A 27,979-nucleotide genomic window follows, 5' to 3' on the forward strand; every position below is an offset into this window, starting at 1 on the left:
GCATAGCAATGTCCGTCAGGTGTGTGAAAAACCACCCCCTCCCCCTCTTCCCCCCTCAGAGCTCCTGTCAACTAGGGATGTAGAAGGTTAACCGGTAAGCATTAGGCTTACTATTAACCGGACCTGAACCGTTTACCCCAGCAGCCAGCCACACCAGGCCTGGAGGGAAGGTGGAACCCCAGGCCCGCAGCCCCAAGGGGACCCCAACCCTGGCTGGCCCAGCAGGACCCCAGCCCCTGCCACCCTACACCAGCCCGCACAAGCTACCTTAACCAGTTAAACAATATAATTTTAATGTTTAACCCATTAACTTTAACAGATATTTACATCCCTACTGTCAACATAACTAACATCATTGGGGAAGGTGGTATTCCTATACCAACAGAAAAACCCCTTCCCTCAGCATAGGATCTACCTACATCCCCTTAGAGTGGCATTATCACCCTCAGGCTTTTTTATGCTGTGATGAATTAGATCTAGTGGGAGCGTACACGGTAGCGTAGACAGAACACCGATGTTTTTGCCAGTATCAAGAGCAGACCTAGGACAATGTTAAAAATGCCAGCACTACAGCGTCCCCCATTATTATAATCAGTCCATACCGACCCCCTAGAAGATTATTTCAGCTAGAAGCTATGGGTTTATGTATGTGGTTGCCAACAGGGTGTAGACCAAAAGAGAGTAACTGTTGCCAGAAGGATGGTGGGTAGAAACACATGTCCTTCCCCACTTGCGTGACCGCCTCTAAAATTCCCTCTACCTTTACCCCATAGCAAATGCCTGCATCAGCCCTGGTTAAGGCAAGAAAAAAAGGCCCATTGGATGACTGAAGCACATCTACCTGAATGAATTAAAAGAGAATGCTGGAAACCTATCTACATGAGCTTCGCCAGGAAATGTTTCCAAACCTTCCCGGATGTTTCTTTCAACAAATAAGGTGCTGTGACAGGTTAAATGAACCTCAGTTGGCTGCGACACAAATACCGCAGGCTTTGGAAATCCAACTGACAGGCTTTTCGGGGCCCTGTCACAATGAAACTTTCCACAGAGATTTAAATTAAGAATTCAAAAAGTTTCCTTTGTCCTAATTTTAAAATGGAATTCACCAAAAGGATGGTTTTGTTCAGACAGGCAGACTAAAGTCCAGCAGAACAGGGCTTTCCCAGCTAGCATTTCCTCCTTCCTGCACAGAGGGACTAACTCCTAGGGCTGGCTAACCCAGGCTACTCAGTGCACCTACATCTTACTGAGCGATATCATGCCCTGACTTATATTCTATACAAGTAGGGATAGAAATAGAGGAAACTGCCATGGTATCCCAGTTACCCAATTCTGTTCTAACTGATTTTTTTATACCGCACCCATCACCATTGCATTTGGAGCACCTAACACACCCCAGCTATCTACAATGGACAGGTTCCCTGAAAATACTTAGTGGTGGTTGGTGGACTTTTTAAAAATCTGCTCAAGAGAGAGTCTAGTGGTTAGGGTAGTAATCTGGGACTCAGAAGATCCAGACTCAAAAAATCCCAAAACACGAGAGGCATCTATGAACTACATAATGAGGAAATCACATTAGTTAAAGCTCATCCAGTCCATCTCCCTGTCAGGATCCCTTATGAAAGAGTCCTTTGACATATAATAGTGAATAACCACTTTTCCACAGAACATTTAATACCAGCCTACGGGATTCTCCAGCAGAAATGGATTCTCTATTGAACTATAGGTTGTTGGAGTAATTTCTATAGAAGTTCAACAGCATGTCTCTCAGCAGCAGGAAGTTTTGCCTGAGATGCAGTCTAAGCAGCAAAGGCTCCCCAGGGAAGGCATTAATTACAATTATTAGAATCCTGTTTTGAGTCATATGTCACATGATCTTAATTTGGCCCTACAGACATCTTTACCTGTCAATTTTACTTCCTCATTTTCAGAGGTCTCCTGCCTCCAGTGAACGTACGTTTTCTTTTTCCTTAATCTTACTGCATATTATTAAAAACTCTCCTTTGTCTGGGCCACCCTAAACAACTGATCTGCACTAATGCTTACCCCCTTTCAAATCCCTGTAGAAGTGTGATATTTCTGCCTGATCCTCAGCCACTGTTTAGCCAAGATGTGCTCACATTTACAAGAGACAGATTTGAGCTGTACAACCCTGATCTGAACACTTCCAAACTTTGGAGAAATTCACCTCCAGACTTCGTGGATGATTCTGATCCTTTTAAAAGGACTCAACCAAAACCCAGGTTTCTGATCAGCTCTAAACTTTAGGAAAATTCAACTCATGATGCAAACTGCAGCTTTTCAAGAAACTATTTTTCATTTTCTTATAATTGGATTATGTTATGACAGACAAAAGCAAAGACATTTGGGGGAAGCAGCAGTCCAGTGGGTAAGTCACAGGACTGGGAGCCAAGAGACTTGGGTTCTATTTCCTGCTGTGTCACTGATCTTGTGTGTGACCTTCACCTCTCTTTGCAGCTGTTTCCTCTCTCACCCATTGTCCGCCTTGTCTATTTAGATAGGATGCTCTTTGAGGTATGGGCAGTGTGTTTGTACAGTGTCCAAAAGTTGGCCTCTAGGTGCTACTGTAATACAAAAAAGAAGAAGAAACAAAAGGGCCAAATCATCCCTTAATAAACATGCTTAATTCCCACTCACTTCAATTGCACCTGCTACACCAGGTATGGGATTTGGCTCCGAGGGTTCTGCAGCCTTTATGGGTGCAACAGGGGAGAATTGTTCCAGTTTTCTTGATTTGTGCGATTGAATGGCTCTCTTTTGCAGGAAGGAAAAGTGTACAGCACAATTAATTAAGGAGGCAGAGGCAGCATTATCTCTCAATGTAGGTACTCTGACTGAACTCACCTAATACTAGCGCTGTTTTAAATTAAAACCATTCAGTCGAACAGCTGAATCATGTAACAGATGGGCAGCTATGTGTAAAGCTGTCACAGACTCAGCAGAGTGCCACCCTTTCCACGAGTACCAAAACACCACCCTGTTAATTTGGTAAATGTGTGTTCTTAATTTTATCCTTCTGTCATTCAGACAAGGCACTGTAGGAGTAGGGCCTTGAAAACAAGAGTTTCTTTTAATTACTGTAAAAAATTTATATAAAATCTATCTCATCTTGCTATTTTGCAGGTCTCCAGCTTAAATCACATTTAGTAGTTTCAATTCCCCTTTCACAAACATTAAAGTGTTTGATAAGCTTTTGGTAACGAGAACTCGGATTCTATTTTTATATTTGAAATGAAAGTTCTACATTTTCCAGTGGCAGTTACCTAGAAATTGACTAGTCAATAGACACTTATGACCAAACAACTAAAGTTAGCCAAAATAAACTCCCACTAAAACCCATCATCCATTTTATGGTCCCGACTTTTCCATCCCTCTGTTATTTTAATCACTTCTCTCATGAAAAAAGTCAAATAAAGCTGCTCTCTCAAACCAGTCTCAGATGGTGCCATAAAAGCCTTTGAAAATAACTACTTGTCATAAATCAGTATGTTTTAAAACAAATGTTAAGTCCTATAATTCGATTCCCATCTATGTCCTATGATAAAGGAATTCAGGTACTACAGTAGGTGGTTCACAAGTCTGAACCTCACACTCTCCAATAAGATTTATAAGCAAACAACGAAGAGGACAAGTATGCTGATCTGTCTATATAGCGGTGTATGCAATTTCACATTGGAAGTTTCAGTAAAGTCAATGGGACTGTTCCCATAAGAAGACACATGTAAAGGCTGAAGTACCGTGCCTAGTGTAAGGGTGTCAATGTACCCATTCATGCAATCTGCTGTTACAAAGACAACGTCAAGATTAAAAAATAAATAAATCACAGCACTAGCAACAAGGAACTCTGTAGTTAGCTCTAGTCCTGGCTCTAATGCCTTGGCTAGAGAAGCACTGTTTCATGGTCTGAACAGAGGACTGGGAGTCAGGAAGTCCTGAGTTTAATACAAGCTGTGAAGCTGATTTCCTCTCTGGTCTTGGACAAGTCACTCAAACTTCCTGCCTAACTCTCCCCATGTGATAAATGGGGATGATATTTATCTACATCCCACGGATGTTTGTGGCGATTAACATTTGTGTTTTGAAAATGTAAAAGTGCTACACATGATTACTACTTCTAGAACATATTTTATCAGGAACACTCTGTAATATTAAAACAATTAAAAAATATGATGGTCTGTCCACCATTTATCCAGTTAGCTCAAAAAAGTTCTAAGTGGGCATTTAAATCTATATTTAGGCTCTTAAATAAGCTGCTGTCCCAGTTAGAAGCTGTGGCTGTGTCTTTAGGTAGACTTTACTTTTTACATTTGGATGGGATACAGAAAATGAAACTACAGTGGATCTACACGTAGAATTATTTTTGCTGTCTGATTCCCAGGATTTAACATGTTGTGTAACTGTATTTGGGGTTCACAACATAAGAGGAAGTATTAAATGTCACATTTGTGTTGTAACTGAAAACCACAAACATTTGTATTCACACATACTCATGTCTGGGGCCTCAAATTAAAGGGACTCTAACGTAAACCATAGAGAACACAAACCCCTACTGTATGTTCCTCTCCATTCTGCAGTGCAGCAGAGAGAAAATTGTAGGAATGTCTTGAAAATGTTGTGGGTAGCTGTAAAAGGGAAGAGAATGTTCCACTGTCTGCGTAGATAACACTTTCTGTGCACTTGAGGTGACTTTTCATAGAGTCACAGATTCCAAGGCCAAGAGGGACAACAGTGATCCTCTATTCTAACATATGCCACAGAAATTCCCCCCCAATAATTCCTAAAGCAGATCTTTCAGAAAAACATCTTGGTGTGATTTTAAAATAGTGATGGAAAAATCTACCACCAATAAGTTATTCCAATGGTCATTTACTCTCACTGTTAAATTTTTACACCTGATTTTCAGTCTGAATTTGTCTACCATCAATTTCCAGCCTTTGGATAACGTTCTACCTGTCTCTGCTAGATTATATAGCCAACCACTAAATATTTGTTCCCCACGTAGGTACTTACAGACTGTAATCAAGTTGCCCCTTAATCTTCTCTTTGTTAAGATAAACCAATGAAGCTCCTTAAGTCAATCACTGCAAGGCAAATTTTCAAAGCCTTTAATCATTCTTGTAGCTCTTCTCTGAGCCTTCTCCAATTAATCAACATCCTTCTTGAATTGCGGCCACCAGAACTGAACACACTATTCCAGCAGTGGTCACACCAGTGCCAAATAAAGAGGTAAAATATCCTCTCTCTGCCTACTTGAGATTCTCTTGTTTATACATCCAAAGATTGCATTCGCTCTTTTTGCCACAGCACTGCACTGGGGGCTCACTTTCAGCTCATTATCCACCACGACGCACAAGTCTTTTTCAGTCACTGCTTCACAGGATAGTCCCCCATCATGTAAGCATGGCCTACATTCTTGGTTCCTAATGGCCTACATTATTGGTTCCTAATGGATACATTTACATTCACCCTATTAAAATGCTTGCGGGGAAGAGGTGGAGTGTGCCAGGAGCGGAGGGGAGGAACAGCCACTATGCAGCATGTCCTTCTGCCTAGACAGGACGATTTCTGCCTAAAGCTGAGGGAGTATTAAAGCAGCATTAAACCCTGCATTTCCTCTGAACGTGGAGGGAGTTAACTGGAACCTGGCACACAAGGTGGGTGCTACTGCAGTTGCAGAGATACCCTTTCCACCATGAGAGAAACATAGAGAAGCAGCACATCTTGATGTGGGATCCATGGTGTCTGAGTCACGATTTTTCACAGTTCCACAGCTTCTGCAGCTACTCAAGGGCTTGCCCTCCAGCCTTGCCAAACCTTGCCCATGTTTTCAGGTAAATGTCCCCTTCCCTCACAAATTATTTCCATGCAAGAGAAAATGACAGAGGCCTAAGAAAGGCCATTGCTGCAATTTGTGTTATTTAAACATTCCCATGCAGCACAATCAGCTCTATTATAAGGTTGGTTTAGTTTGGGCTTTTGACAAAACCAGGCACATATTCATTCAAAAAATCAAGCTTTTATCCACCATATTTTTCCACTCCACAGCAAAGATAGAAAGGAATAAAAGGCTCTGAAAGCTACAAACATGGGGAAACTGTATGTGTTCACCAGAAGGACAACACATGTCATAGGTAAGTGTTTGCAAATCCAGTTTGATAGCCGATTATTAACAGAAAATTCCAGCCTTTAGTAAAAATAATAAACCCCACACTGGTAACGAACAGTTTGTTCCCTACAATTAGAAAAATACCAGAGCGCGCCACTATCCTTAGTCTGATCTGAATCAAAAATACAAGTCATCTTGTTCAGTTAGGAAAGTGACTGTATAATTCACAGCACCCTGGAAAATGTTCACAGTTAATCCCCTGGCTGGATATTTTGTTTAAAAACAACCAACTAAGGCCAACCTCCACAGGAAAGATCTGAAAACACAGTATCCCACTGATATAGCCATTGTTTTCCTCACTTGATGTAATCATCATTCAAAGCCTTGGCTGTACAACAACTGTGAAGAGAAATAGTTAGATATGTAACCCAACAGCAGGAGCATGCATAAGGGAGGGCAAGCAGGGGTATGGGCCCGCATCCCCAATATTTGTCTAAAAAGATATTTATTTCTGTGCCAGCCCTGGAGCCAGCTCCAGCTGCTGCTCTAACATGCCCCTCCAAAAGCAGTCAAATTTAAATTCTGAATTTGATACCGACTCCTTCAAAAACCTTTAGTCAAGACAAATACCTCTTATGGATAATACTCACCCTCTCTCACACGGTGCTGTGAAGATTAGCATTCATAAAGCACGTTGAAGATAAGCTTGCTATATATTATCTTGATTTCTGAAACTGTCTTCACATAGCTCTAAGCAGTTTCTTCACAGTTTTCAGATCACCTACCTAATACAACAGTACTGGATACTCATCTCAAAACTGAGTGGGGCCCAATTCACCTCTCACAGCAGTGGAGTTTTTCCCGACTTTCACTGAAGTCAAAGTTAGGTATAAAACAGGTGTGGGAAGAGAATCAGCCTCAGTATTTATTTTTTTTAAATGATGTTGCAACATAATTATTGGCCAGTTCTACTAAAAAGATTATGAGGAAAGGGTGGGATGACACTTTCTAAGGGGGAGTCATTGCAGCTCATGCACACATACCTGAACTAGCTTTGATTTAGCTCAGTGGTTCCCAAATTTTTGTACTGGTGACCCCTTTCACACAGCAAGCCTCTGAGCAAGGCCCCCCTTATACATTAAAAACACAAATATATTATAAATGCTAGAGGGAAAGAGGGGTTTGGGGTGGAGGCTGACAGCTCACGACCCCCTGCGTAATAACCTCCCAACCCCCTGTTTAAGAGCCCCTGATCTAGCTACTGGAAAAGTGAAGCTGCAGCAGCAAGGGCAGCTGTCTAGCCTGCGCTGAAGCCTATGCAGCCATGGCTTCACTGCTCCAGTACCTGAGCTACCTAGATTAAAGTTAGCTCAGGTATGTCTACAGAAACTGCAATCATACCCTGTCATTACAATGTGGGCATACACTTAGTTGGGCATCTAACTCCTCTTCGAATGTCTTCCCCCTAGACTGTAACCTCCTTGGGGAAGAGACTGTCTCTTCCTAAGGCCTCAAGGGGAAGAGGCAGAGCGGGCTCCTCCCAACTTCTAAGTTCCTTCCGGCACTCGTGTGTGAGCCTCCCCAAATGGAGGACTCACGTGCCACCTCTGAATGACTGGTAACAGTGAGCGACCGCTATTAGGGGAGGTCACTGTTAACTGTACATATGCAAAGATTCCAGGGTGTCTGGAGTTAATTCTTTTTATTAGGCTACAGTTTCCCTATCTGAAAAGGGTGGATAATGATTCTGATCCCTTTGTAGATCACTTAAAGAGATCTAGGGATGAAAAGAGCTTATATGCAAGCTAAAGGACATCATCATCATCATCAGGTCTCTATTTGAGATTAACCTCACAACAGAAATATACAGTAAATCTGGCCTCCAAAAAAGTCAGAAGTTATCAGCTTAGAACATTTAAATAACTTCACCATATTCAGATTTTTAACATGTAAGATAGAAATAGGTCACACAGTAATTGTGGAGCTTTACAGCTGCAGAAGAGTTTGAATTTCTCTTTCAAGTCTGAAAATAATGAGTTCAACAACAGAAGCAGCTGTCTCGGGTATACCTTCCCACTGATATGCATACCTCCATGATGAGAGCTCTGCAATGAGTAGTTACAGATGCATGCAGACAAAAGCAAGGTACATACCCGGAAGCTTTGCTGACCATATCTGAACTGCAGGAGTGTTCACATGGCACTCCATGATCTCCTCTCTCCTGTACCAAAGTGCACTGGACTATTACTATTTCTGCTGTGGCAGCAGCTAAATGCCCCTCTCCCAACCAAGTCCCTTTGTAGGCACTGTACAAACAAATCAGGAGATAAAATCCTTTCTGCAAACAGTTCACAGTCTAAGGGCTCTGTGTAAACTCTAGGATGGATTCTCTGGGAGCAACCATCTTCTTTGGTTGTTCCAAGCCTTGATCAAGAATTTGGAGGGAACAGATGTGTACATCAAGGGAAAAAAAATCTGTGGTTGCAGAGGCTTCCCCTGGCAATAGAACTTATGCATTTCCCCTGCAGCAGGTGAGGGAAGCAGGGCCTTAGGGGGCCATGCAGGGTGTGGACCCCTTGTGTAGAGCTGAGCTCTGCAGGAATGGTCGAGTGTGAAGCCAGGATGGGTTGTGGAAGATGTGAATACCAAAGATCTTCTGCCATGTAGATCCTGCCGAGTGGGAAGGTCGTGTTTGGGCTACAGAGCAATTTAGTGGTGGTAGTGAAGATAGGGGTGGAAGGGGGTGGAGCTGGGAAGGAAGGATTCTTATCAACACCCCATACCCCTGTGGCCCAGAGCAGAGGACAGCCCAGGTAAGAGAATGGACCAAATTCAGTGCTGACTTACAGCCCATGTGACACCACTGACTTCAAATTGTTTATAGAGCATAAATCGTCTCTGTATGTCCCCTAAATTTCACAGGTATTCAGTAAACTAGTGATATTACTGACCAGAATTACAACAACACACAGAACTTTAAAGAAAGGAATGTGGATTTCTTTTTTAATACCAGTCAGCATGACGGGTCCACTTAAATATCCTTCAGTCAAGCTGTTAAATGCAACACTAACTAGAAATGGGACCAAACCAAAAATTCAGCTATAAATACACTGGATTCAAACACTGGCTCAGGCCATCCCTGACATTCATGTAAGAGGGTTAATGGGTGCTAAGTGCAACAGTGCCTTGCTCAAAGGAAGCATGCTTCTAAAACTGAGAATGCCACTGAAACTAGAGAATCGCCACCCTCCAGGCCAAGCTCTGTCAGATAAACATGTGCAACTACCATTGACTTTGAGGGAAAAAGTAACAAACTTTGTATTCCAGGGCCCATAACACCAACCTTAATCAGTGAGCAATATAATACATATTTGCTATTATATCAGCATCACTTTGGCTAACCGAAAACAGGGTGTTTTTTAAAATCCAGGTTATGAATTAATAAATAATGCAATATGTATCACTTCTGTAGCACTTTCCAGGAGAGGATCTTAAAGCACGATACCAACATTACTGGACGGAGCCTCACAACCTCCCTGCAAGGTAGATATTATTCCCAGTCCAGACATGAGGAAAGTGAGGCTCTCAGAGTTAAGCGACTTGATACATAAAGTCAGCATCAGCGCAAAGAACAGAACCCAGATCTCCTGGCTCCCAACCCCATGCTCTAACACTGCCTCACTGATTACCTTGCTACTGATTTTATTGAAATCTACACTTATGATGTTTCCAAAAATTAGAAGTCACACTTGCTCTTCAGTAATGTAAATTCTTAAGCTCTGACTCTTGCCTTTAATAGAAGCAATAAATCTGGATTTGACACACCAAGACATTTTATTGTCAGATATTTGATCACACAAGCATGAAGAACATTTTCCCTGTGAGGACTCAGTTTGAGGAATGCAGATATTTGTTTTGCTCAGCCCTGCTGCCATTTCAGGATGTGCCACAAGGAATGACTTATGCAGTGGTGTTGTAGCCGTGCAGGTCCCAGGATATGAGAGACAAAGTGGGTGAGGTGATATCCTTTATTGCACCAATTCACCAACAGAAGTTGGCCCAATAAAAGATATTGCCTCACCCACTTTGTCTCTCCAACAAGCCACTAACGCATTTTACTACGGAAATCCTTTCTGGGGTCAAACCAAACCAAACCAGCAAAGCCTTTGAAAGCTCCAAAGATAATTGAAATTTAGCTATATAGGTATAGTTAAAAAAATACAATTCTTGTGCATAGATAAGCATCTATGTTTAAGAGTCAAAGGGATACATCCCCCTTGTGTGGATACAGTTACACCGGCATAACTATTGCCATAAAGGAAGGTAAATAAGTTATACCAGTAAGAAGCATCTTTATACTGGAACAGCTGCATCCATGCTAGGGATTGTACTGGTACAGTATAAATATTCTAGCAAAAAAGCTTAACCAAAATAGTTATATAAGAACTCTGCGTAGATCAGGCCCTGGAGAGGGAAACATTGCTAATTCAAGGCACATCTAGCATTTTAGTGGTTGTATTTGGAAGAGTCCTATTAAATCCCAGAATTGTTAGAGCTTAAACCTAAGCACACATTTTCCCCACCACTTTCCTAAAAGCTGTCTCTCTCCATGGCTTATAGCTAGAGACGGTCTATAAATACACTCTGGTGCCCACAGTATGGCAACCCAAACACAGATTCAACCTCAACCAACCTGCTATAATGCACTGTATTATGCAGTAACAGAAGTATGGCATATTTAAATTTAGCCCTTCTAATCAACTTCATTTTTCAAGCCTATTAAGTGGCCAGTTAGCAAAGAGTCCAATAGTCTAAATTTTGTCATCACCTGTTCATTTCCTCAACAGAACCCTCATGAGGAGCACAAATCACATCTAGTTTTCATTCCCATCGGCTGGGCTGATGATGCCACTTGATATACACTAGTCTAGTGCCAGGAGTCTGGATGCCAGCTAGCCAGTTATTCACAGTGAAGCTGATTCCCGTTCCCTTGTGCAGATGACACAAGGCGGAGAGGAAAAGGGGTTACTTTCCTTTGGACTAAGGAAAGCAAACTGGAATTGGAAACATGACTCATCACCCTAGACTCTTTCAGTTAAACCCTGGCTAAAGATCCAGAAACAGGCAATGCCTGTTGATGGGAGAAAGCTATTCCCTCCTTGCATTGAGTGGCCATACAATCTCTAAAATAAATGTCGAAGTAGAAGTAACACAATCAGGTGTAGCTTTTAAAATTTTGAACAGTTTGTTAGCTACCAACCTGACACAGGTAGCTCAACCTTTATCATATTTTAGTTGACAAAAGGTGGATTTGTCTTGCTGCAATGAATAAGCAATACCCAGACATTCTCCTAACTTTATTATGGCCTCCGTTTCACAGGCAAGAGGGGAAATAAAGACATCTATATTTACATGAACCCTTCATTTTCCAGACAGAGCAGAACTGTAAAAGCAACAGAAAATGTTTCTGTGTTAAAATTAAGGGGGGAGGTGAGAAGTGGCTGAGATGAGCAGGATTATCTCTGCTGTTCAACAGAAATTTTTCCCAAGAGGCTGCTTTCCATTAGATTTAGACACAGGTTTGCAATTAACACATGTAGCTGAATTTCACACAGCCTCCCACCGAATGCAAATAACTTATTAAGTGCAGATTTTTAATTACATAAAAATCACCTGCAGTCTTTCTTGGGGATGATAACCTACAATGCTAATAAACTTTTCTTCTATTAGATTATTTCATTGAGAACCAGAGTCTCAGTCACTAAACTGCAACAAATTAAGTATGTTATTTGAAACAGCATTATAACCAACCCATGCTTCCTGTTCTCCTTTCCACATAACATGGTGTGAGCCTGAAACCAGAAACTCAGGGCACCTGAAAGCAACAGGTTTTCCTTTTCAAGAAATCCTCCCTCCCCCATTTCTCCAGAGAGAGAGAAACACTTTAAAACACACACAGAGAGATCCTTACAAACACCAGATTTGAAGTGTACTACAAAGCACCCTCGCTCTCTCTCACCCTCCCCTTTTTTTCCGGCTGCAAGCTCCCTGCGTTTTCCTTCAGACTCCGCTCCCTCCCCCTCACCAAATCCTTCCAACTATTGCAAACAAACCTCCTACAGAAATATCCCCATTTAGCACAAGCACCGTAACGTTACAAGGCAGACTGAATTCGGTACTTTCCCCACCACCCTTCTTCACTAGTAGCTTTGCACTGAACAGCCCCGCGCTTCAAGGGAGCTGAAATAAATAAACGCCCAGAGAGAAGGAAAAGTGACTGGTTTTGTTTTGGGAGGAGGAGCAGGAATTGCAGAGGGAAGCTGTGCCCCAGAAACAGCAGCTGCAGACAGCACGGTGTTGCAATACCACCCTCTTTTCCCGACTCCCCCCAAAGTGCAATCAGACCCACCTACCTGGACGGAAAACAGCCGCGTGCCTTCCCAAAGTTCCGCGGCACCTTCTCCCTAGGCAGCCTTGTAAACCACCGACCGCCGCTCGTCCCGGCCGGGGCTCGCTCTCGGCCGCTCACACCATGCCCGGGGACTCCAAGCAGGGACTGAGCGGGGAGCTTACGTCACTCGGGTTCCAGCGACCTCCCTCCCCGCGGGGAACGGCCACAGAGAGGCGGGGCGGGGCTGGAATGGCCGCCCACACGCGCCAGCTGATTGGGGCCGGGAACAGTCACTCAGAACAAGTCGGAGAATGTTATGCCTTCCCGGGTTGGAGCGAGAGCCCGGCTGGAAATAAGGGTCTTGGCGGGGGCGTGGGGGGGGCGATTTCCCCCGTGTCTCTCGGCAGGGGAGGCGGTGATTTCATGAAGCTCTGCGAAAGCAGCAGTTGGGCACTTTATTCATTACAGTTATTATTTATTAATTATTATTCATTATTATTATTATTACTTAACCTCCGCTCCCAAAAGGGAGGTGTAAACAAAGCCACCTTGGGAGACACTGAAAAGCGTGAGCAATAGCGGCGCTGCGACACAGTAGCTTTCTTTGCGATGTTTCCGACGCAGACTCGAAATCGTACACGGAGCTCCCCCCTCCGCCCCCCCAAATCACCACAGTTCAACGTCTTGCCACACTCTTCTCCCTCACCCACCAAAGATCAACGTCTTTGCAACTCCCACCCCCCGCGCCTCAAAACACCCCTTCCCCCAAAGACCTACTTCTTGCAACACACACTGGTACTCGTGTTTGTTCCCAGCTAAACCCCAGCAACCTGTGGCACCCTGCAGAAAGTTGCCCAAACCAGAGCAGTGAGGGAAGCAAGAACAGCTTCCTCCAGCTCTGCAGTCCCTTCATCTCCTGCACATAAACATCCCCGGAGTTTGATTCCCTCGTAATTATGAAGCATGCTCGCAGCATTTGGATTTCAATACAGGCTTTATTCAGAGCAGCAAATATTCACTAACTCAGCAGCAGCACATAGATTCTGAATGAGCCAAACAGGAAGAACAATCACAATTCTCCTCCTTTAGGAACTATCGGTAAAGTCATCACTTTCATCATATGTTTGGGACCGTCTAACAATTATTCAAACCACTTTTAAGACGCCTACCTTTAAACATTAATAAATAATAAATCATAATAATAATAAAAAGCCAGCATGTAAGGATATTTGTTTGTATAGTGTCCTCTTCCTAATAGTCGCCTCTGGAGATGGTGGGTACTGGCCCCTGCCATGTGATGGGATATTAACCGCTTGCAATACTGGACTGATAGTACCAGAATGGAGCCAGAAAATAAAATTAAAGCTCTTACCAACAGTCCTGTGTGTCTTAATTACATGGTGGATTCATTGTTTTTTAAGCAGCCTCTCCACCCCTTAGATCACCTTCTGGGAAGACCCAACTTTGTTCCCCAACTAGCTGCTTCTGGGTCAGAAGAAGCCAATTGTGAATCATCTGTGGATGCCACCCACCCATGATCTTTGTTGCACTGTGTAACTTGGCCACTCTTCACCTCAGTTATTTCTGTCACTCTCCCACAAAAAGTGAGACGTTATCAGTTTCCCAAAATTCAAATAAAAAAAATCCCACAAAATTTATCATTAAAGAAAGGGAGGAGAGAAAGAACCACACATGATAGATGGTAGTTATGTCACTCAATGTGCTTTGGAAAACACTCACATACTACCGTGATAAGCGGCAATAAAAGAATCTTGTTAGAACAGAATTGTGATCTCACTTACACTGATATAAACCAATGAAGTCAATGGAATGACATGAGTGTAGAACTGGTATGAGATTGTAACCCAGCATCCACTGATCCCATCCACCCAAACTGTCCCCCAAATTAGCCACCTCTACCAGATTTCCCTCTTGCAAGGTGAAATGGCCAGCAAAAGTCCTATGAATCGCTGAAATCCCACATAAATCCTATGTCAGGATTTATCTGGGGTTTAACTGAAGCCTGGGCTTTTTGCTGGCGGTCTGCACAGGAGTGAATTTTCCCCACAATGAATTAGCATAGTCCTAAAAACATTATTGTTGTTTTCTATTCCCGCTATAGCCTTTCAGAAATTAGGGGACTAACTGCAGTACTCAAGGTGAGGATATACCCTAGATTCAGTTTTGTACAATGACATTTTCTGTATAGCCCAACATTTTACTAGCTGTAACGCAACAAGAAAACATCTCATTTCATTTGTTCAGGATGGCTTCCTGGATCATTGTGCTGGGAAGTTACAACAGAGTCAAAACCCATCAGTGTGTATGAGAACAGTTGTATTTTACATGAAACAGATCTACACAGAAATGTATCTGCCATTATATTGCCCAGTTACCTAATTTTGATTAGTCTTTCTGGACATTCTCCCACGCCTTGACTAACTATTTTGAATCTTCAGCACATTTTGACACTTTGGTATGCATCCTATGTTCCAGACAATTAATAAATATAAGGGATGGGTTCAAACACAAAAATTCTGGATTTAATACACCTCACTCCTCCTGTCAGCTTTGGAGAAGTTTGGATCTGGACTCAGATCCTAATAAAATGTTGAACCAATATTGATCTCTGGTGAAACACACTACTAATCTCTGTCTGTGCTCCAAATTGTCCATTTATTTCTGTTCATTCTTTGTTTTCTGACTCTTAACTAGTTTTTAATCCCGAAAGTCTAAGAGCAACACTCAGGAATCTAATCCAAACAGTCCTATTTTGGTAGGAGGGTTGTGTGAGTGAGTTTTGTCTGAAAACAAATCTAAACCGACAGAGCATTTCTGACCATTGTTTGAATTCTTTCATTAAAGAAAATACCTTGCAAGTCAAGACAAATCTCTGATAAGGTTTTCTGCTTTGCTTATCTCTCATCTCCCAAAATAGCTTAGCCCTTATTGCTTCAGGCTGAATTGTAAGAAAGGTTGTTTTCTATACGCTCCTGAAAATGCAACATTTGAGAAAACAAACATCTCACCAAACCCTCCTGGCAAGGCAACAGGAGATTGTCACAACCAGATATTTGCTCTAGAATGTTTTACATTGTTTAATATATTTTGCACAATGACAATAGTCTCTGTATTTGTGGTTCAAAATGAGTATGTATAGTTGAGCCTATAATTTTGAAAGCTGCCAGAGGCATTTTTAAGATACATACTTTACATGACCTTGCCTTTTTAACTTCAGTGAATAGCTCAAATGTTTGTATGGATTAGCATGGATATATTATTTTAAATGTTCAAAGCACTGTACAGAAGAACTAATTAATCCTAATACAGTATCTGTCTGTTTAGGGTGACCAGATAGCAAATGTGAAAAATAAGGACAGGGGGGTGGGGAGTAATAGTAGGCTATATAAGAAAACGACCCAAAAATCGGGACTGTCCCTATAAAATCGGGGCATCTGGTCACCCTATTCTGTTTTAAGTACTTACTTTGCCCTCATTACTGTTGTATCTGGACATCCCACAATCTTTAAGGTAATTATCCTTACAATGCTCAGGTGAGGGGCTATTACCCCATTCTACACACATTTCTTTTGAGGTAGGTAGGTAAATATTATTGTGACAGAATGTACAGTACTCCTGTAGTCACACCCTACACTCTATTGTAATAATCTTTGTACAAAGTATGTCATGTGAGGTATCGTTTGAAAACTCTTACTTTGCTGATCAGTATCATCCTGATAAAATATGTGTGACAACTCTAAGATTCCACTCTATGGTGTTATTAACACATGTTCCAAACTGAGGTTAGCAAACAGGTCTGTCTTAAACAAAAGAATGTGTGCTCTGCTTAATTTGATTTAAGCAACAAACCAAGTAATCAAGCAGGAAGGTAAACAAAGGAAGCTCAAAATAGGTGAGAAAAAAAGCAGTGGAGAACATCCTTCCACATAGACCTTTTGTCTCCTGGTAACCAGCAGGAAATGTGTTACAAGAGGGGGACTGAAACTATAAAAAGGAGGGACACCCAAGGCACTGCTCTCTCTCTCTCTCCATTCCCATTGAATTCACTGCACCTGAAGTAACAAATGAAGCCTTCATTGGATTCTGGGGGAAGGGATCCTGACCTAGAAGGTTTGGTCAGTAAGACTGCTGAAAGCATATGGTGAGAAACTTTGCTTTAATCTGATATTGTTTGTTAAGTTAGACATTAGTAAATGTCTTATCTTTATTTTTCTTGTAACCATTTCTGACTCTTATGCCTCATTACTGATACTCACTTAAATTCTCTCTTTGTAATTAATAAACTTGTTTTATTGTTTTAGCTAATCCAGTGTGTTTAAATTGGGGTGTCTGGAACATTCCATTTAGGGTGACAAGTTGTGTGTATATTAAAGACATAATAGACTTTATAAAACTTGTATTGTCCAGCAGAGGGCTGGGCAGCACAGGACATACATTTCTGTGGGGAATATAAGAGTGGGGGTGTGTTGGGGTCACCCTGCAATCTAACCCAGGCTGGTGAGAGCCAGAGTGATGATGGTTGAATGTACATCAGAGACGCAACAAAGAAATTCTCCAGAACAATTTGATTCCAGTGTAGCAAACCAAAGAGGCTGTAGCATAAAGTGAAACATCTGGTAGGAAACCAAGGAGCTCTGCTCAGCAACTGATGCAACCTCAGTGGAAATGGTCTAGGGGCTTGTCTTCAGATACAGCAGCAGAGCTGCACTGGGGCAACTGTGCCTCTGTAGTGCTTTAGTGAAGACGATACTAAGCTGACAGGAGAGCTTTTCTCATTGGCATAGTTAATCCACCTCCCTGAGAAACGGTAGCTATGTTGATGGGAAAAGCCTTTCACAGGACAGTGATGCAGAAGTCAGGAATCGCTGCTCTATAGTTTGTTTACATTTCTCAGCAGGAAGACTGAGACCCAGCAAATGACCAATACTGCTTCTGTGCTTGGGATTTCTATCCAAATATTGAGCAAATCCAAAATACTTCAGCTGTGTGACCTGACAAGGCCATAATCTAAACTGGTATGGCTGCCATTAGAAGAAAAGAATCTAGCATTTTTTCATTTCAGAATTCCAGATCAGTGGTAAGTGGAATTATCTGGTTGTGCAGAGTGGTCCTGTAGGCTTGGTATAACACAATCACTCAAAAGATGCTACAGAGAAGATGCTACTTGCAAAGTCCTATGCTCGTGTTAATTGATCCCTTTGGTTTTCCATTTGGCTCAATATAACAAATTCTATCCCTCTCAAGGTTATGCTTCTCTCAAATGTTTTCTCTTACCTGGAAGCTCTGCGTGATTATTCCCTCCATTATGACAAAAGCAGGGAAAAAGAGGTCAACAGCCACTACACATACTTTTTGAGTGAGTAAGATATCTTCAAATAAAAAAACCTTTTATACACATGTGTGAAACAGTAATTAATTCCTGGAATCTGTCCAGCTTGAACCTGGAGACAAACCTCAGATGAGTTGCAATAGCTATCTGTAAGAGTGATGTAAAAATAAAATGTATAAGCTCCACTTACCCTGAGTATGCATGAGGGTCAACCTCCTGGTGTGAGTAGGAAATACTGAGGTAATCATATGACAGAGTATTTTTTTAGTGGCAGTGTTTTAATTGTTGCCAAGATTTAGTGTGTGAAAGGGGCTTTGTCTTCCTGTTATTTTTGGTGATCACTTCTCTTGGGAGCAGTGAATAAGGGACTGCAGCTTGAAATTCAATTTCACATCCTTATGTCAAATTTCTAGGCCCCTTGTCCCTGCAAGAACCTTGCTTTTCTACCTCAGAGATTTTCCAGTTTTGCATTTTAATAGAAACATACCTTAATCTGAATGTAATATTCAGTGAGTTCATGCAAGTACAGTGTTCTTCAGATCGAGAGAGAGAGTTATATGAATTTTTTTTCACTAATTCCTGCTTGATGTCCTTATTAAAGATAATTGCTGGATGAAGCCCCAGTGAGAACCCTCCCTCCTGCTGTTGAAGAAGTTTGGATTCAAATCTGGAAAAAAACCTGCAGTGACTTACTTAAGGCTATAAAATTAGCTATCAAGTGTAAGATCAATTACTTTGCTGCTTACACCCATTTTCTGACTAACTTGCACTGCTGAGGCCTTTTGTGGACGTGCAAAAAAATGAGTGTAATTCTACTTTGTCTCCACGCACATGCACGCACACACACACACACACACACACACGACTGTGCAGTGTTCACCCAGCACTGGTTATCAGGGTGAAGGAGCCTGGATCTATGAAGTGCTGAGAAATGGTATCAGGGTACTGCAAGCTTGATGGACACAGCAATAAACAGCAGGGGTGCATTTGCTATCTGTGCCTAGTAATAGCTGTTATGAATAGTCCGGCTGGTTTGTAACATCTGCTGTGTCTGAGCGCTTTTTCCTTTAGAAGCCTGTAAGCCCATTGTGCAGCACACCTAGCCTGTCAATCACGCCTTGCCCTGCCACTACACTTGGGTGCTTGACTGTCTTATTTTGGGTGTTCAACACCATAGCATCCCCACTTAGATCTGCAGCCTTGACCCTTAGGAAGATTCTCATGTGTTCATTTTACACCTATTCTGCACCTCTGCTGCAGCAGCATCTTGCCCCGTACGCTTTAGTCACAGAAATGACGTCCTCTCACAACTTCCCCCTTAAACACCTCGCTGTTTACTAGAGAAGTGTGTGGAAGACTGGTGCTTTATTTTTATGTGAACTCTTTTAGTCAGTTGCCTGAAAGCTTCTCTGAGTATATCATGGTCCAATTTGCTCCAAGCTGCAGCCTCTAAGGGTATTTATACTGCAAACAGACACCCATGGCTGGCCTGTGCCAGCTGACTTCCGCTTGTGGGGCTCAGCCTAAAGGGCTGTTTAATTGCAGTGTAGAGGCTTGGGCTTGGGCTGGAGCCTAAGACCCTTTGAGGTGGGAAGGTCCCAGAGGTCGGGCTACAGACCAAGCCTGAACCTCGACATCACAATTAAACAGTCCCTTATCCCGAGTCCCATGAACCCAAGTCAACTGGCACATGCCAGCTATATGTGTCTAACTGCAGGGTAGATATACCCTAAGGGCATTGTAAACCAGGTCTGTGGGACCCAGGCTTGTGGACTCACTGTTTTCCAAGCCTGCACTTGAGTGTCCTCACTGCATTGTAAGCCTGGGTTTACAATTGCTGGACCTAAGTCTCACAGCCGGGCTAATGCATCAATACTGTATTATGCAGACTTTCTGAGTTGGGTCTGCAGCTTGACCTGCATTCAGAATAGGGCTTGGTCCTGAGTCTTAGTAGGACTCAGACCCTCCAACAGGGTCCTAGAACCTGGATCCTGAGTGCTTGCTGACCCAAGTTGTACCGATTTGTGTGTGGATGGTAGGGGGGTTTGGGCTCAAATCTGAGTCAGAGCCAGGCTTAAAGTGCAGTGTAGACATACCCTAAGATGCACCAGGGTTAAAAAATGCTGGTGGCCTTAAACAGAGTCCTTGTCAAATTATGTTAAGAGAGGCCATATGTTCACAGTCATGTAGATAATAAAAATCACTATACGGATACTTTACGTAGCTATTGTGCTTTTCATCAGAGGATCTCAAAGCACTTTGAAAACATGAATGACTTAAACTTCAGCCTCCTATGAGGTAGGGAAGAGTTAGCTCCATTTTGCAGATGGAGAAAACAAGGCACAAAGAAGTTAAGTAACGTACTCATATACACACAGAGAGTCAATAGGAACACAACCTCCCAGGCTTGTGCTTTAATCACAAAACCATCTTTCCTGCTTTAAAAAGAGGAAGACAATACATGTTCGGTCATTCCCCATAACATCTGACAACAGTATTTAAAGCCCACAAGACCTCCAGAGAAGGTCACAATATCCTCCTACTATGTGAACAGGAACTGCGTTTGCTTCTCATTTCCAAGAGTTTGTGACACTTGTATTTGCTTATTCCTGGACTGACATCTTTAGAATGTATCTGTGGTTTGAAAGTCCCTGACTCATTGACTTGGGAAATAACTGTACACCAGAGGCCATATTCATCCCTGACATATGTGGGATAGAAATGAGTGTTTTAACATGCCAAGTAATTTTATCTGTAATCTAGAGAAACAAGAAATGGCAGGCCAGATCTTATTAACTGTCTCTCTTAATGCCAATTCCGGGAGGTGACTCCCACTCTTTCGGGTTCTTGCCATGCCTTAGCTGACACCACTACTAAAGGCAAGTAAAATCATCATAGTTATTAACTATAATTATTTTATTCAATAAAGAGAGAGAAATAAAATAAGACAAAACTAAACAGAACTCAGGCAGTGACCAATGGTTACTTCAGATACAATGTTTTCTGTATGTCTTTCTGTGAAGAGTTTTCAACAGAGAGACCTTAAGAATGGGTCCTCTTTTGGTGGGGATGCTCTCTTCTACGTAAGATAAGACAAGTAATATTATTCCCAAAATTAGTAGTGAATCCTGTCTCCGTGTATCACTGATAACTAGAACAGTTTATAGCTGGGCAAAAGAATTTCATTTAAGAGTTGATTAATCCTGTTTGGTTTAGCATGGGTAACCTGAACAGTTTATAAATAACAAAGGTAAGTGAATTTAACTAAGTCCTATGAAAACAGAGACAATATTTAATTTTATTACCTAAGAAAAGCAAGGAAGAGTCTTGAATCAGATAAATGAATGGTTAAGAAGCTTACTGTGATGTTCCCCTCTGGTGTTATCTGGACCGGTGATCTGCTAGGTCACTCCAATCCTTGACTCTGGGAGCCAGCCTTACCTTGCTCTGCTGTGAGAACCCCCACTCCCAGGCTGTTCACGCACAGCCTCTGGCATGTAAGCTGCTCCCAGCTACTTGCAACCGAATGACACGAGCCAATATCTCTGGTCCCAGACACAACCCTAGGAACCAGAGTAACAGCCGTGTTAGTCTGTATTCGCAAAAAGAAAAGGAGTACTTGTGGCACCTTAGAGACTAACCAATTTATTTGAGCACGAGCTTTCGTGAGCTACAGCTCACTTCATCGGATGCATACCATGGAAACTGCAGCAGACTTTATATACACACAGAGATCACAAATCCAGCTGCAGGAGAGTGAGTTTGTGTGTGGGGGGGGGTGGAGGGTGAGAAAACCTGGATTTGCGCTGGAAATGGCCCAACTTGATGATCACTTTAGATAAGCTATTACCAGCAGGACAGTGGGGTGGGAGGTGGTATTGTTTCATGATCTCCCCACTATATTTTCCATTGTATGCATCCGATGAAGTGAGCTGTAGTGAAGCTTATATGAATTTGTCAATTTAACAAAGAAATTGATATGTACCAGGCTTGTTATCCCAAGGGGAGACTCTGACATGCTTCAAACCAAATGCGCTGCTTCAGGTAGAATTAACAAACAGATTTATTAACTATAAAGATAGATTTTAAATGATAAGTCAAAGCATAACATGTCAGAGTGGTTATCAAAATAAAATAAAATATAAGCATGCAGTCTAAACTCTCAACCCTATTAGACTGGGCAGCAACTAGATTAATCAATTTTCCTCATCCCACTGGATATTGCAGTCCTTAATATACAGGTTTGTTCCTTAAATCTGGGCCAATCTCCTGTGCTGGAGTCTTGTCTTCTTCTCAGTGTCTTGGTTGCTTGCAGCATAGGTGGGGGCAGGAGAAGGGCTCAGGATGCGTCCACTCTGATTGTTTTATACCCTCAGTCCATGTGCTTGTAGAACACAAGTCCAGGCATGTCTGGGGGGCATTGCTGAGTCTCTCCAAGCCAGGTTGAACAATTCCCCTGGTGGGGCCTCATGCAGGTGACTCACAGCATTGTTGCTCCCTTGCTGGACAATGGCTGTTGATGGGTTGTTTGACACCCTGCCCAGGAATTAGTTACTTTCCTTGCTGTTGCCTCTGGGGGGCTAATATCTGGCTGATTCCCCAACTTACAGCGTGTTTTAGTGACAACCATACTACACATTAATGATACACATATATGGATAGAGAAATGACTTTCAGCAGATCTCAGAGTAGCAGCCGTGGTCTGTATCTGTAAAAAGAAAAGGAGTACTCGTGGCACCTTAGAGACTAACAAATTTATTAGAGCATAAGCTTTCATGAGCTACAGCTCACTTCATCGGATGCATACAATGGAAAATATAGTGGGGAGATTTTATATACACAGAGAACATGAAACAACGGGTGCACCTTTCCCCGATACCTGACAAGGCATGCTTTATATGTAAGATAATGATTATATGTAATTGAGGAATATGGGGGTTACAGTACACTTCCCCAAAGTACTGAATGTCACACTTACATTCAAGTTAAATCCCACTATTTCTTTCTGTCTACCAAGCTTTGATAGACATCTACCAAGCTGATGTGTCTTTTCTAGGAGTACACAGTCTAAACAGTCTGATGTTTCATAGGAGAAACTGTTAGTACCTTCAATTAAAATAACATTTCAATATCCCGTTAAAATTATTACAGGAGCCATTTAAATCAAATCCCTTCGCAGTGCTTTTGCAAGTTCCATCTCACCAATGGTGTTGAATTCTTTGGTCATGTCATCATAGGAGGTGATTGAAATTTGGCATTTCCATCACATGGGGAATTCTGAAATTTGGTTTAATCCTGAATTGGAAAGAAAAGTCAAAATCTCAGAAATTTTCATGAAACAAATCATTCCAAAAATATTGTTTCAATACAGCCAAAATGTTGTGTTTTGACTTTATTTTTGAGTTGTATATTAAAAATATATACAGAAATATATATTTATCTCTATATAAATATATATAGAAGTCAAAATTATAAAGTCAAAGTGAAACTTAGATAATTTCCCACAAAATATTTTGATGAAATCATATGTTCTTGTGAAACATTTCTATTGTGCCTAATAAGTATGGAATACTGATCTGTCTGATTTTTTTTTTTTTTTTTAACTAGCTCTCATTATCCTGTTGCAGAAGCTGTACCGGGCCAGGAGAATGCTGCTTCCTGATGCTGTGCTGTGGCTTCATTGTTCTTCTTATCTGTTCTATTGCTGCTCCTGTTGAGATGAGATGAATAGGTTGAACCAAGGGCATAAGCAAAGAAAGTGAGTGTGTGTGCATCAGAGCAAGAGTAGCTCTGCGTGAGCGCATAGGAGCGTAAGAATACGAGAATAAAGGTGCATGAGCCTGTACATATCTGAGTCCAGAGTAATTTATACGCCTCTTTCCACAGTCTCACTGAAGGTGGGAGGCACACTGCTTTCAGGGCTTGGCTGGATTGAAGTATCAGCCACTGCTACCTTTCAGTGGCTTAACGCCTTCATTGGCTGAGCATGATAGCATCTTCAGCTCATGAATATGCAATTTACTAATGCATATGCAGCAGGGTTGTAATTCTTCAACTGTATGGATAATCGCTTTTGGGTTTGTGGCAGGAAATTCTCAGAACATCTTGAAAGAGAGTTAAAACGCTATCTTTATTTTATTCAGTTCATTTTCTGATATATCCCTTTACTTCCGTAGCTCCAGCCCCGGAGTCGGTGCCAATACAAGGAGCCGCATATTAACTTCTGAAGAGCCGCATGTGGCTGCGGAGCCACAGGTTGGCCACTCCTGGTTTAGTAGGAGTGGAAATTCTGTTTCAAAGGAATCCAGACACACCTATTTCCTATATAAGCCTTTCAACCCTTAAAATAGTCTCTTTTAAACTTAAGTTATTCTTAAAGAAAGTCTTTAAACTTAAATGGTCATTGAAGAAGTTACTGTCCTTTCTTCCTACCAACTATGGAGAGGTTCTTGTCGGCCAGAGCTCAGTAAGTTGTTGCTTAAGCTTTGCCAGACAACTATTTAATTATCCAATTAATATAAATTTTTATACTCATATCATAGTAACCAGTTGTGGCATCAAAGACCTTGCTATACTTGTACATAAAACATCTTAGTAGTCACATAACAATGGTTTCAGGCAGTTATTATATGAAGATTTGCATTTAGATATAAAACTTTTACAAATAAACTCTCAAAGGAAGCTCATGCCATCTTAAGCATTTGAGGACCAATAAAGTGTCATATGCTAGAGGTCTCATGCTGCCAGTACAAAAATATTTCTATAAATTATAGATGACAGTTTCCTAACTCAAATAGTGTTGATTCCAACACAGGGGAATTCTGTTTTAGACCTCATCTTGACAGAGAAGAGGAATTGATATCTGAACTAAAAATTAGTGGTAGATCAGGTGCAAGTGATCATGTCTTGATTACATTTAATATGTTCAAACAGAATAAAGTCTAAATCTGTAATATATGTACTTGGTGGTTTTAAAAGGCCAATTTCACAAAGTTGAAAACAATTATCTGACAAATCAGCTAGAAGAAAGGATTTAAACAGAAAATAATGTGAATGATAACTGGAAACTGCTTAAGAACACCTTACAAGATGCTCACAAAACCACAATCCATTTTACCAGATGCCCAAAAAAGCTCCAGTCGAGAAAGAAGATTATGCTAGTTAAAAAACCACCCTGACTTAAAGGGGAAGTGAAAGCAGCTATAAAAAAATTTAAAAGTCTCAATATAGTACATAATGCATGGGGGAATTTGATAGCAGTTAATATAAATTAGAAGATATGAAGGATAGAAAATTGATAAGGGAAGCCAAAAGACACAGGGTGACATATATGGCCTGCAAAATTAAAGATAATAACAAGGAGGAGATTAAGTATATCAAGAACAAAAGTGGTTCATTACTAGATAACATGGTAGAATTGTCAATAATAATACAGGAAATGTAGAAATGTTCAATAAAAATTTCTGTTCTGTATTTGGGGAAAAAAGCAGATGTAATCATATAATACAATGATGGTATACTTTCCATTCCAACAGTAACTGTGGATGTTGTTACACATCAACTATCAAAGTCAGATGTTTTAAAATCAGCAGGTCCAGCTAACTTGCATCCAAGAATTGTAAAAGAGCTGATTAAGGTGCTGGATTGTTACTGTTGATTTTCAGTAAAGTCTTGGAACGCTGGGGAAGTTCCAAAGGACTGGAAGAAAATTAATATTGTGCCAATCTTTTTAAAGAATAAACAGGATGACCTGTCTGGGTAACTGTGGGCCAGTCAACCGATATCAATCTTGGACAAAATAATGGAATGGTTGATAATGCAGAATTAAAGAAGAGTGATATAATTAATGCCAGTCAATAGTGGTTCATGGAAAATAGGTCTTGTCAAACCAACTTGATATTTTTTTGTCGAGATTACAAGTTTGGTAGATAAAGGTAATAGTATTGATATAATATATTTATAGAAGTCTAAGACATTTGACTTGGTACTTCATGACCTCTTTAATAAACTGGAATGATACAAAATCAATATTGTGCACATTGAATGGATTAAAAACTGGCTGGTAGGTCTCAAAATGTAATTGTAAATGGGGAATCATCAATGGGTTTGTTTCTAGCAGGGTCCTACAAGGACTGGTTCTTGGCCCTATACTTTTTAATATTTTTATCAATGAGTTGAAGCAAACAAAAATATCACTGATAAAGTTTGCAGATGACACAAATATTGGGATAGTGATAAATAGTGAATAGGACAGACCAGTGATACAGAACTATCTGGATTGCTTGCTAAGTGGGCCACAGGCAAATAATATGCATTTTAGTATGGCCAAATGTAAGATCATATATCTAGGAACAAAGAATGTAGGCTATATTTACACAATGAGGAACTCTAACTTACAAGCAGTGTCTCTGAAAAAGACTTGGGGGTCATGGTGGATAATGAGCATTACATGAGCTCCCAATGCAATGCTGTGGCTAAATGAGATAATGTGATCCTCGGATGTGTAAACATGGGAATCATGAGTAGGAGTACTGGCACTGACATGACCTCCACTGGAATATTGTGTCAAGAAGGATGTTGAAAAATTGGCGATGGTTCAAAGAAGAGCCACAAGAATGATTACAGGATTGGAAAACATAGTGAAAGATTCCAGGAGCTCCATCTATTTAGTTTAACAAAGAGAAGGTTAAGATGTGATCTGATCACTGTTTATGAGTACCTTCACTGGGAACAGAAATTTGATAATAGAGGTCTTTTCAATCTGGAAAAAAGTATAACAAGAACTAATGGCTGGAATCTAAAAATAGAGAAAGTCAGACTAAAAATATGGTGCAAATTTTTAACGGTGAGGGTCATTAATCATTGGAACAATTTACCAAGACTGTGGTAGGATTCTCCCTCAATGGACGTTTTTAAATCAATAGTGGTTATTTTTCTAAAAGACATGCTCTGTTCACGCATGGCCATTGGACCATTAGCAGGAACTAATACAAGGAAGTCTTCTGGAGTGTTGTACAAAAGGTCAGACTAGATGACCACAATAATCCCCTCTGGCTTTATAATCTATGAATCTATTTATGGTTTTCATGAGGAGATGTAAGTCAGAAGTAACCAATTATGTTCTGTAAAAGATTTTCCTACCATACATGTTCTCCTTAATATTTGAAGAAAGATGACCTTATAGTGTTTGTAGAAAAAATAAGTTTCAGTGAGGATATTTCTAAAATTCGTTGTGTGAGTTAACAATTAAAGGTTATTTTGTTGGCAAACAGATTGAGTAAACAGGCCCCCTCTGAGTTTGTTTGATATATATCACATCTTAAGCATCACTCTCTTTGGAATATTCTAAATAAAGAGCATCTTCACATTCTTTTACCCAGACAGATCTCTTCTGAAAAACATACCTTACAAAGTTTGTTTTCTTGAGATAAAGATCACGTCTATACCAGACTAATATCTTATACAAGAAGTGTGTGTCTTAGTTTTTTAGAAGACACCTTTGTTGATTGTTTCTTATGATAAAATGATTCCTAGATTTACAACCTGCCATTTACAATACATTTAAAATTTGCAATTAAAGACATAAGAATGGCCATACTGCGTCAGACCAATGGTCCATTTAGCCCGGTATCTTCTCTTCCAACAGTGGCCAATGCCAGATGCTTCAAAGGGACTGAACAGAACAGGGCAATTATCAAGTGATCCATTCCCTGTCATCCAGTCCCAGAATTGGAGGTTAGAGGCTTAGGGACATGTAGAGCATGGGGCTGCATCCTTGACCATCTTGGCTAATAGCCATTGATAGACCTAACCTCCGTTAACTTATCTAATTCCTTTTTGAACCCAGTTGTAATTTTGGCCTTCACAACATCCCCTGGCAACAAGTTCCACAGGTTAACTGTGAATTGTGTGAAGAAATACTTCCTTTTTGTTGGTTTTTAACCTGCTGCCTAGTCCTTTCACTGGGTGACCCCTAGTTCTTGTGTTACGTGAAGGGGTAAATGACACTGCCTTATTCACTTTCTCCATATAATTAATACTTTATAGACCTCTATCATATCCCCCTTTAGTCGTCTCTTTTCCAAGCTGAACAGACCCAGTCTTTTTAATC

At 41.1% G+C, this 27,979-nt stretch overlaps 1 protein-coding gene across 8 annotated transcripts in view; it reads right to left on the reverse strand.

Annotated features, from left to right (window-relative positions):
• PPFIBP1 (PPFIB scaffold protein 1) overlaps positions 1-12,695 on the reverse strand; it is a 171,799-nt gene extending 159,104 nt beyond the window's left edge. For 5 of the 8 annotated variants that reach the window (XM_073317318.2, XM_073317308.2, XM_073317301.2 and 2 more), the window contains exon 1: positions 12,541-12,693. The gene's annotated coding sequence lies outside the window, so the exon portion shown is untranslated. Of the gene's footprint in view, positions 1-12,536 lie in introns of all 8 variants that reach the window. The other 3 variants (XM_073317290.2, XM_073317257.2, XM_073317268.2) reach the window with 2 other exon arrangements.
• Positions 12,696-27,979: the final 15,284 nt, after the last annotated feature.

This window comes from Lepidochelys kempii, chromosome 1, assembly GCF_965140285.1.
Source record: "Lepidochelys kempii isolate rLepKem1 chromosome 1, rLepKem1.hap1, whole genome shotgun sequence".
Lineage (NCBI taxonomy): Eukaryota > Metazoa > Chordata > Testudines > Cheloniidae > Lepidochelys > Lepidochelys kempii.